The sequence below is a fragment of the Lissotriton vulgaris genome, chromosome 11 (genome assembly GCF_964263255.1).
Source record: "Lissotriton vulgaris chromosome 11, aLisVul1.2, whole genome shotgun sequence".
NCBI lineage: Eukaryota > Metazoa > Chordata > Amphibia > Caudata > Salamandridae > Lissotriton > Lissotriton vulgaris.
In genome coordinates, this window is record NC_141699.1 from 771,386,857 (window position 1) to 771,398,782 (window position 11,926).

The 11,926-nt window shown below is 42.6% G+C and overlaps 1 protein-coding gene across 1 annotated transcript in view; it reads right to left on the reverse strand.

The window, feature by feature from the left end:
- Positions 1-8,252, reverse strand: part of NYAP2 (neuronal tyrosine-phosphorylated phosphoinositide-3-kinase adaptor 2) — a 987,564-nt gene extending 979,312 nt beyond the window's left edge. Inside the window, exon 1 of the mRNA XM_086944856.1 lies at positions 7,221-8,252. The gene's annotated coding sequence lies outside the window, so the exon portion shown is untranslated. The remainder of the gene's footprint in view (positions 1-7,220) is intronic.
- Between the last annotated feature and the right edge of the window lie 3,674 nt (positions 8,253-11,926).

Here is an 11,926-nt window from a genome sequence, read left to right on the forward strand (position 1 = left end):
TTGATCGGAAAGCACCACTATGCGTACACTTGCAGGTGTTTATGTGTTTTTTATTGCAAAGCACCACAATTTCCTGGACACTTGCTGGTGTTTCTGAGTTATTGTTTGAAAGCACCACTATTATGAGTATGACACATGCAGTTGTGTCTGTCTGTTATTTAATGCAAAGCACCACTTTTCTGACACATGCAGTTGTTTCAGTGTTATTGATCGCAAAGCACCACTATTCTGACACATGCTATTGTTTCTATGTTATTGAGCGCAAAGCACCACTTTTTTGACACATGCAGTTGTTTCTGTGTCTTTGATCTCAAAAGACCATTATTCATGCACTTGCAGGTGTTTCATTGTTATTGATGGCATAGCACCACTATTCTGGCACATGCAGTTGTTTCTTTGTTATTGATCGGAAAGCACCACTATGCGTACACTTGCAGGTGTTTATGTGTTTTTTATTGCAAAGCACCACAATTTCCTGGACACTTGCTGGTGTTTCTGAGTTATTGTTTGAAAGCACCACTATTATGAGTATGACACATGCAGTTGTGTCTGTCTGTTATTTAATGCAAAGCACCACTTTTCTGACACATGCAGTTGTTTCAGTGTTATTGATCGCAACGCACCACTATTCTGACATATGCTATTGTTTCTATGTTATTGAGCGCAAAGCACCACTTTTTTGACACATGCAGTTGTTTCTGTGTCTTTGATCTCAAAAGACCATTATTCATGCACTTGCAGGTGTTTCATTGTTATTGATGGCATAGCACCACTATTCTGGCACATGTAGTTGTTTCTGTGTTATTCATCACAAAGCACCACTATGCGTACACTTGCAGTTGTTTTTTTGTTATTGATTGCACAGCACCAATATTCCGACACATATAGTTGTTTCTGGGTTATTGACATCAAATCACTATTATACACACACTTGCAGGTGTTTCTGTGTTATAACATGCAGTTGTTTCTACGATATTGATTGCAAAGCACCACTGTTCTGACACATGCAGTTGTTTCTGTGTCATTGATCGCAAAGGACCACTATTCGTACAATTGCAGGTATTTCATTGTTATTGATCACATAGCACCGCTATTCTGACACATGCAGCTGTTTCTGTGTTTTTCCTCGCAAGCACCACTATTCAAACGCATGCAGTGTTTCTGTGTTATTTATTGCAAAGCACCCCTATTCCTACACCTGCTGGTGTTTTTGTGTTATTGACTGAAAAGCACCAGTATTCGTAAACCTGCAGGTGTTTTGTGTTACTGTTCGTGAAGCACCACTATTCTGACACATGCAGTTGCTTCTGTGTTATTCATTTCAAAGCACCACTATTCGAAACCTGAAGGTGTTTCTGTGGTATGGGTTTCAAAGCGCCACTATTCGTATACTTGCAGGTGTTCTTGTGTTATTGATTGGAAAGCACCACTCTTCTGACACATGCGGGTGTTACTGTGTTATTGATCGCAAAGCACCACTATTCAGACACTTGCTTCTATATCATTGGTTTTAAATAACCACTTTTCAGACACATGCAGTTGTTTCTGTGTTATTCATCACAAAGCACCACTATTCTGACACATGCAGTTGTTTCTGTGTTATTGATTGCAAACCACTACTATTTGTAAGCTGGAGGCGTTTCTGTGTTATTGAGTTCAAAGCCCCACTATTTGTTCACTTGCAGGTGTTCTTATGTTATTCATTGGAAAGCACCACTATTCTGGCACATGCAGTTGTTTCTTTGTTATTGATCGGAAAGCACCACTATGCGTACACTTGCAGGTGTTTATGTGTTTTTTATTGCAAAGCACCACAATTTCCTGGACACTTGCTGGTGTTTCTGAGTTATTGTTTGAAAGCACCACTATTATGAGTATGACACATGCAGTTGTGTCTGTCTGTTATTTAATGCAAAGCACCACTTTTCTGACACATGCAGTTGTTTCAGTGTTATTGATCGCAACGCACCACTATTCTGACACATGCTATTGTTTCTATGTTATTGAGCGCAAAGCACCACTTTTTTGACACATGCAGTTGTTTCTGTGTCTTTGATCTCAAAAGACCATTATTCATGCACTTGCAGGTGTTTCATTGTTATTGATGGCATAGCACCACTATTCTGGCACATGCAGTTGTTTCTGTGTTATTCATCACAAAGCACCACTATGCGTACACTTGCAGTTGTTTTTTTGTTATTGATTGCAAAGCCCCAATATTCCGACACATATAGTTGTTTCTGGGTTATTGACATCAAAGCACTATTATACATACACTTGCAGGTGTTTCTGTGTTATAACATGCAGTTGTTTCTACGTGATTGATCGCAAAGCACCACTGTTCTGACACAAGCAGTTGTTTCTGTGTCATTGATCGCAAAGGACCACTATTCATACAATTGCAGGTATTTCATTGTTATTGATCACATAGCACCGCTATTCTGACACATGCAGCTGTTTCTGTGTTTTTCCTCGCAAGCACCACTATTCAAACGCATGCAGTGTTTCTGTGTTATTTATTGCAAAGCACCCCTATTCGTACACCTGCTGGTGTTTTTGTGTTATTGACTGAAAAGCACCAGTATTCGTAAACCTGCAGGTGTTTTGTGTTATTGTTCGTGAAGCACCACTATTCTGACACATGCAGTTGCTTCTGTGTTATTCATTTCAAAGCACCACTATTCGTAACCTGAAGGTGTTTCTGTGGTATGGGTTTCAAAGCGCCACTATTCGTATACTTGCAGGTGTTCTTGTGTTATTGATTGGAAAGCACCACTCTTCTGACACATGCGGGTGTTACTGTGTTATTGATCGCAAAGCACCACTATTCAGACACTTGCTTCTATATCATTGGTTTTAAATAACCACTTTTCAGACACATGCAGTTGTTTCTGTGTTATTCATCACAAAGCACCACTATTCTGACACATGCAGTTGTTTCTGTGTTATTGATTGCAAACCACTACTATTTGTAAGCTGAAGGCGTTTCTGTGTTATTGAGTTCAAAGCCCCACTATTTGTTCACTTGCAGGTGTTCTTATGTTATTCATTGGAAAGCACCACTATTCTGACACATGCAGTTGTTTCTGTGTTATCCAACGCAAAGCACCACTATTCTGACACATGCAGTTGTTTCTGTGTTATTCAACGCAAAGCACCACTATTCTGACACATGCAGTTGTTTCTGTTACTCATCGCAAAGCACTACTATTCTGACACATGCAGTTGTTACTGTGTTATTCATCACAAAGCACCACCATTCTGACACATGCAGTTGTTTCTGTGTTATCCAACGCAAAGCACCACTATTCTGACAGATGCAGTTGTTTCTGTGTTATCCAACGCAAAGCACCACTATTCTGACACATGCAGTTGTTTCTGTGTTATTCAACGCAAAGCACCACTATTCTGACACATGCAGTTGTTTCTGTTACTCATCGCAAAGCACTACTATTCTGACACATGCAGTTGTTACTGTGTTATTCATCACAAAGCACCACTATTCTGACACATGCAGTTGTTTCTGTGTTATTGATTGCAAACCACTATTATTTGTAACCTGAAGGCGAATCTGTTACTAAGTTCAAAGCCTCACTATTTGTTCACTTGCAGGTGTTCTTATGTTATTCATTGGAAAGCACCACTATTCTGACACATGCAGTTGTTTCTGTGTTATTCATCGCAAAGCACCACTATTCTGACACATGCAGTTGTTTCTGTGTTATTCATCGCAAAGCACCACTATTCTGACACATGCAGTTGTTTCTGTGTTATTGATTGCAAACCACTACTATTTGTAAGCTGAAGGCGTTTCTGTGTTATTGAGTTCAAAGCCCCACTATTTGTTCACTTGCAGGTGTTCTTATGTTATTCATTGGAAAGCACCACTATTCTGACACATGCAGTTGTTTCTGTGTTATCCAATGCAAAGCACCACTATTCTGACACATGCAGTTGTTTCTGTGTTATTCAACGCAAAGCACCACTATTCTGACACATGCAGTTGTTTCTGTTACTCATCGCAAAGCACTACTATTCTGACACATGCAGTTGTTACTGTGTTATTCATCACAAAGCACCACTATTCTGACACATGCAGTTGTTTCAGTGTTATTCAACGCAAAGCACCACTATTCTGACACATGCAGTTGTTTCTGTTACTCATCGCAAAGCACTACTATACTGACACATGCAGTTGTTACTGTGTTATTCATCACAAAGCACCACTATTCTGACACATGCAGTTGTTTCTGTGTTATTGATTGCAAACCACTATTATTTGTAACCTGAAGGCGAATCTATGTTACTAAGTTCAAAGCCTCACTATTTGTTCACTTGCAGGTGTTCTTATGTTATTCATTGGAAAGCACCACTATTCTGACACATGCAGTTGTTTCTGTTACTCATCGCAAAGCACTACTATACTGACACATGCAGTTGTTTCTGTGTTATTCATCGCAAAGCACCACTATTCTGACACATGCAGTTGTTTCTGTGTTATTCATCGCAAAGCACCACTATTCTGACATATGCAGTTGTTTCTGTGTTATTGATCGCAAACCACTACTATTCGTAACCTGAAGGTGTTTCTCTGGTATGAATGTCAAAGCGTCACTATTCGTACACTTGCAGGTGTTCTTGTGTTATTGATTGGAAAGCACCACTCTTCTGACACATGCAGGTGTTTCTGTGTTATTGATTGCAAAGCACCACTATTCTGACAAATGCAGTTGTTTCTTTGTTATTGATTGCAAACCACTAATATTCGTAACCTGAAGGCGTGTCTTTGTTATTGATTTCAAAGCCCAGCTATTCTGACACATGCATGTGTTTCTGTGTTATTGATTGCAAAGCGACACTATTCATACACTTGCAAGTGTTCTTGTGTTATTCATTGGAAAGCACCACTATTCTGACACATGCAGAGGTTTCTGTGTTATTGACTGCAAAGCGCCACTATTCGCACACTTTTTGGAAGTTCTGTATTACTGATTGCAAAGCACCACTATTCAGACACATGCAGGTATTTCTGTGTTATTGATCTCAAAGCACCACTATTCCGACACATGGAGGTGTGCCTGTGTTATTGATTGCAAAGCACCACAATTTCCCAGACACTTGCAGGTGTTTCTGTGTTATTGATTGAAAAGTGCCAATATTCGGACACTTACAGGTGTTTTGAGTTCTTGATTGGAAAGCACTACTATTTGTACACCTGAAGGTGTTTCTGTGTTACTGATATCAAAGCGTCATAATTTGTACACGTGCAGGTATTCTTGTGTTATTGATTGCAAAGCACCACTTTTTTGACACAATCAGGTATTTCTGTGTCATTGATTGCAAAGCGCCACTATTCGTACACTTTTTGGTGTTTCTATATTATCGATTGCAAAGCACCACGATTCCAACACGTGCAGGTGTTTCTGTGGTTAGTCTTAGTTTGTAGGGTGGGGTCGCTTCACAACATGTTGTCGCCCTCACTAATTCATGTTGCTGACCAATCAGCTTATAAACATGGCTAAGGGGGCGGGAGTGCTGCTACAATAATATCGCCCACTTTAAGAAATAATATATACACATGTTTACTAATTCTTAATACAACTATACATGCTTTCCATATGCTTGCTGGCTGTTTTATAGTGGAAAAGTGCCATCAATTCGCTGCAGACGTATTTCACATGCCCTTCTCTGTTTTATTCGTGCGTCCTGGATGTCACAATATTAAGAGTTAACGGATGTGTGTAAATAAGGAATGGCTCGTGCATCTTTGTACGTTTGGGATTCAGCTGTGTTCGATCACGTGATTATGATAGCACATTGAGTCCCAGCACACACACACTGAAGTGATTATGCTGCATAGTGCCACAGAAAAGCTTCTCTTTTCCAATGTAAACAACATAGCATAACCGGCTCTGCGTTCCATTTTCGTGTAGTATTTCCATGACAACGCAGGTCATCCCGCTGAAGGATTCATGCGTGTTGCAAACTCAGTGATGGAGCGCCTGGCATCCGGGTTAAGCTCTTCACTCAAAGTGAAGAGAATGAAAGTAGCTTACTGACTCCATGCAATCATTAAAAAGGCTTTTAGAGTATTAAAATGTGGGCGGGAAGAGGGGAGGCCGCCTACAGAAGCGCGCCCACACTCTACAGGGCAGGGGGAGGGACTTCCAGCCGGAGACAGAAGTGTTTCCGACCAGGACCACCAGACCGTCCGAGCACGGCATCCCCAAGAGGGCCTCATGCATTATTAACCAGGCAATAACGAACGTGCGAGCGTGTCACAATATTGTACAGCTGAGTCTTAAATACACTTGTAGCCACGGTGGGTTTCTAACGGCCAGCACCTGTGCCAGACATGAATAATTTACGAGATCTGGGGGCCGTTACCCATCCACCAACCGGCATTTTTAAGAGATTAAGAAAAACAGGCCTGGCTAACAGAAACGCGGAGCGACAAAAACTCGAAGGCCTGCCTTATTTGAGCTTTTTGGAAATTATGTTATAGCAAAATATCCCGACAAAAGCCTCTTTTGAGCTGAAAAACGCCATTGCTATGAAATGCGAATACCTGGACATGCACTCTTTAGAAACGAATCAAGCGAGTATAACAATTTACAATGTGGGATTCGAATGGTATGTTGCATACACAAAATTTCTGTAAACACTGGTATTACACGGACAGTCACAACATAATATATATATATACACACACACACACATGTATATTTAGAGAGAGAGCGACAATGATAGATAGATAGATAGATATAGATATAGATAGATAGATAGATAGATAGATAGATAGATAGATAGATAGATAGATAGATAGATAGATAGATAGATAGATAGATAGATAGATAGATAGATAGATAGATAGATAGATAGATAGATAGATAGATAGATAGAGGGCGATAGATAGATAGATAGATAGATAGATAGATAGATAGATAGATAGATAGATAGATAGATAGATAGATAGATAGATAGATAGATACGAATGCAACAACAGACATTGAAAGTGAGAACATTTGGAAAAGAAAGATACTAGAAGGGATTTGAGTGCTGGAACCAGGGAGGGAGCCTGAAGCCAGTGTAGAGAGACCTGAGAGAGTTTCTGAGAGAGAGAGAGAGTCAGATCAAAAACAAAACACGGGTACTTTAATATTAGAAAGTCTAAAGCAAAACGTGATAACCTAAAAAAAAGTGAATAATAATGTACATACCTAAAGTACAGTCCAAGGGAACACAAGTAAGTGCAATAACGAAAGGTGGTTGCCTAAAAAATCCACTTGCTGGGTTTGACCTCAGTGCAGTACGAAGAAGCTTTAAGCACCATTAGAAACTGGATTGCACTCAAATTCCGTGTTTTCAATTAAAGTGCATTGCTTTGTGGCAGTGTGTCCATCCAGCCTGTAGAAACCAACATTACTAAAATAACAAGCTTCCCCGCTCATCAGCCAAATGACCTTCAAAGTTTGGCGGCAAACGAAGTCCCCAAAGCAGAAACGTCCTTGCCACTTAAAGTCCACATTCAGATAGCAGAGGGCTCGTCTAATGTGCAAAGAACGGGTTGCTTGCAGGTCATCCGGCGAGTAAGCTGCATGGTATGCTGCCACCTTGGCACACGGATTACAGCACCATCAAATGCAATCGCGCCCCGCATGCCCAGGTGCCTCATGTGAACATGTGTATTACCCTAACCACAACATGTGAAACAAGTCTCCAGTCCTGTCTTCTCGGTGCTTCGAGTACGCGCCTTCTCATCGCTGCTGCGGGGCTCGGGGTCTGAGGCGAGGCGGCTCATCCAGGCACCGTCCCTCCCCTGTGGCTGGCTCGCTCTCCTCGGCGCCGTCCTTTCCAGCTGCCGCGGTAGTAGTGCAGATTAATGAACGATTCTGAAACAAAGAGCGAGGCTTCCCCCCGAAAGCAGCAGCAGGAGCAGCAACCGGGCACGCTTCTGCCTGGGCAATCCGCATGTATCCCGCACGCAGGCTGTCAGCATGCTAGCACCTTGGACAGCTCCCGCCGCCTAGGCCCGCTGGCCAGGTTTCTGTGGAGACGCGAGTGTGGAAACAAGACGGGCGGGGGAGTGCTATCCTTCCTGCTCAGATTCCAGGGTCCCAGGGGCTCCGGTCCTCATTAAAGAATCCTATCTAGGCAACAGATTCCACCTCCTTTCATCTCCACAGTACCGGAGTCTGAACAGCGAATGAGGCAGGCTGGGCGAGGAACAACGGCATGCCACCGCCAGCCTGTGTAGGTGAGCGTCTGAAGCAACCTGCTCGCAGCAACGGATGCCCGCCCGCAGACAGCGTGCGCGTTAACCCTTCTCCTGCCTGGCGGCGGTTCAAAAAGTGAGCAGCCACTAAACGAGGACCCTCCACCTCTGGCTTTAATGCAGTCTATTGATACCTCATTTTAACTCCCCCTCCCCGTGCCACCCTGCACAATTACTGCTGACGCGGAAGGGACTGCTGCTGTTTGGGCGAAGATGGGAGGAGCGTTTTAACCTCGTCAAAATAAGCTCCCGCCACCTGCTACCAAGGCATGAAAACAAAGCTGTCCTAGATTGGAGAATATATGTGTATGTCGATGTATTACACTGTTCAAGAAGGCACGCACGTGTTACTTCGGTGGCAGTCTGACAACCAGAAATGTGCAGAATGGTGCTGTCTCACCGCCACAGTCTTCAATACAGCTCCCTTTACGAATGCAATCAGTGCAGACTGTTTAAATGTGTCATTGTACTCATTTCGAAACTCTGAAATTACGACTTTTTGTCCATTTGTCCTGCGGAACTATTTGTAGAAATGTGTAATTTTATTAATTTAAAAACTGTAAAATTGGGACTTTTTTTGCCAATTTATGTTTAGTGCAAATTATTCTTGCTTTGCCAGCAAAATGTACATAAAGTTCACAAAATTGTAATTGTAATTTATATTTATATAGCGCATTATCACCAACGGTCTCTAAGCGCTTGCTTTGGGAACCCGTCCTGGTTTTTCCCTGTGAGATAACCGGTACTGGGCACCCCCAAGGTGAAAGCCAGGCATCCCGCCGCGGGGGGCCATAGTGGAGATTAAGCAAGCTATTGCCCGGAGTTGCAGAGTGTGAACCCATGATTCGAGCAGACACTGAAGCGAGAATTATCGAGTCCGTGGACATTTTTGGGCTCAAGACCCTGCCGCGTCGGGAATTGAACCCGGGTCTGACCTCTGCTTCATGGTCTGCCTCCTCTAACCATTGAGCCACACTTCTCCACAAAATGGATGACATCTCTGAAGAAAAGTCCAGGACATTTCTCAAACCACTTTTAATTTCATAAAACCATTAATAAGTTTTCCAGCAAGTTGCATGGTTTTTCTGCTGCCGTATCCCAACAGCATTGTTGTCAGGCTGGTGGCAGCAAGTAAAACTGTAAGGAACTGGGTTATTAGCTTATAGGGGTTGAAGCACAAAATACTTTCCCGGGGTGAACCGCAAAAGTCACTGAATGAAGCTGTGCTTAACCTTCTGGTAGCTCAGCGCAAAAGCTGGCAGGCTTAATTTAGAGGCAATGTGTAACATATATATGCAGCACTCAAACAGTAATAAAGTGAAAACTCAGCACAAGACAAACCCACATCAATTTAGCAAAATAGAGTAAAAGTTAATAAACAAGAATGACATAAAAATGACAAAAATCCTGAGAAAAACCTTTAACATTTGAGGGGAATATGGTGGCAAAGTGCACCACTCATGGTTATCTGGTTGCTCTGGACTGGGGGAAAGTCAGAAGTTCATTCAGACTAACAGTGATAAAGCGTGGGTCAGGTACAGGGCGCAGGTTATTTCTGCTGAAGTCAGTTCAAAGAGTGTTGTTAGCATTGCCCGGGCCACTTGGAGCTCATTAGTTCAAACGGCACATAGGCATCGATGTTGTAGCAAAAAGAGTCAATCGTTGCTGGAGATTCACATTGGCAAGGTTTCACTGGAGCTTCGCCTTGGCGGTCATTGCGAATAGCTGCTGTCAGCGCAATGCGGCCTCTTCACTATCCCAAGGACTTTAAAACTTCTGTTTCTTCACTTTTTCTTCAGGAGTGCTCTCTGAACCCAGCCAGGTGTCTAGGACCTGAAGGACACCTTTGAGGATCAGGACTTACTCTAGCAGAGGATGTACGTTGTTACAACGCATGCTTTTACCATGCATGCTGAAACAACGCAAGTTTTAAAAAGCATTCCATTACAACGCATTACACTGGGGGGTGCTGGATAGTGAATATTTTAATTTACTATTCCAACACCAGTCCCCGTGGACTCTAGGGAAGGTGTTGGATAGTAAATTAAAACTATTCCCTATCCTAGACCGCCCCCCAGTGTAATGCGCTGTAATGGTTTTCGTTTTAAAGTCTGCGTTGTAATAGCATTGCGTGCTAAAAGTTACGTTATAAAGGTTGTTCCCCCTAGCAGAGGCGAGCAGCAGGACTCAGACAGGTCCAGGCTTTTCCACTTGGTGCTCGTCAGCTGGGCAGTTGCAAGGAAGCCTCTGGAAGTTTTTTGTGCCCTTGTAGCTCGAACAGGAGGTCAGCCAACTGACCATTTTAGTCACTTCTAGGGTGCCTCGGTTCAAGGCAAGCAGTTCCAATCTTCCTTCTTCAGACAGCAGGGTAGTCCTTCTTCTGAATCTTTCACAGGCCCAGGAGTGTTCTGATGAGAAGGTCTGAAGGTGCCACATTTATACCTGGTGCCAGCTTTTGTGTGGGGGAATTCTGTGACCCACACCTACTAACTGGTTCTGGTCAGTTGTTCCCCTTCCCCTTCGATTGGCTCCAAACTGTCTAGGGCGACGAAGGCAAGGGCAGGCCTTGTGTCAGGTTCCTTTGTGTGTGCTGCAGGCAGGGTCCTTTGAAATGTAATCAGGGTAGTGCACAACTTCTCCTCAGTCAGCAAGTCAGGAAAACCCTCCCTTCTAACACTTAGGCCTGTTAATTCTGTATGTCTAGAAGCAAACTCAACCCACTAGAGTAGAGTCAGTCGCAGTCAAGGGTCCCAGGACACTGATAGAAAGGCACAGTTGGTTTAGGCAGGAACATTGCAAACTTTCTAAAATCAACTTAAACTCTGACTTTGCAATGAAATAGGATTTTAAATTTCAATTAAGTTAAGTGTAGATGGCATATTTCTATCTGGCCCCACACTGAAGTTAGCACTTATTAAGTGTACCAAGGTAACCCAGTGTTAGTCTCTGGATAGATATACCTTAAAGCAGTGAACAACGACTTTAGCAATTTTTCACTTTCAGGACTTGTAAAACTCTAACACACATGGCCTTCTTTTTAAATACTGTGCAGCCTGCCCATTGAGCTTTTTTGTCCTACCTTAGAGCTAAAGTCTAACTATTAAAAGGAAAGGTTTAGGCTTGGCAAAAGGTTTGCTGCCAGGTCAAAATGGCATTCCAAAACTGCTCTACAAGCTGCAGTGGCAGATAAGAGACATGTTTTTACAGGGCTACTTTAGTGGGTGGCAAAATGAATGCTGCTGCCCACTAATAGCATTTAATTTATAGGCCATGTGTACAGGTTGTACCATATTCTATAGATTCCAAGTAGATTAAATGTACAGACCAGGTGTAGGACAATTTTACCATGTTTTAAAGAGAGAGCACAATTTCTTTACCACTCATGAGCAGGGGAAAAGGGCACATAGTTCTAAACGCTAACTAAATGAGGTTGTGGGTTTACAACCTCATAAGCACAAGTCCAGTTACTGAGCACTGTGAAATGAGGTGTTGTTGTCAGATTAGGGTCTTCAATTACTATTAGAAAGGGAAAAAGGAAAGAGCCTCCCCTTATCTGTAACAGGATGGAGTTCAACCCTCTAGTGCTTACAAGGGGAGACTGGTCATGACATCTTTTTCTATCAGAACATTCTGGTCAAAAGCCTGGACAGT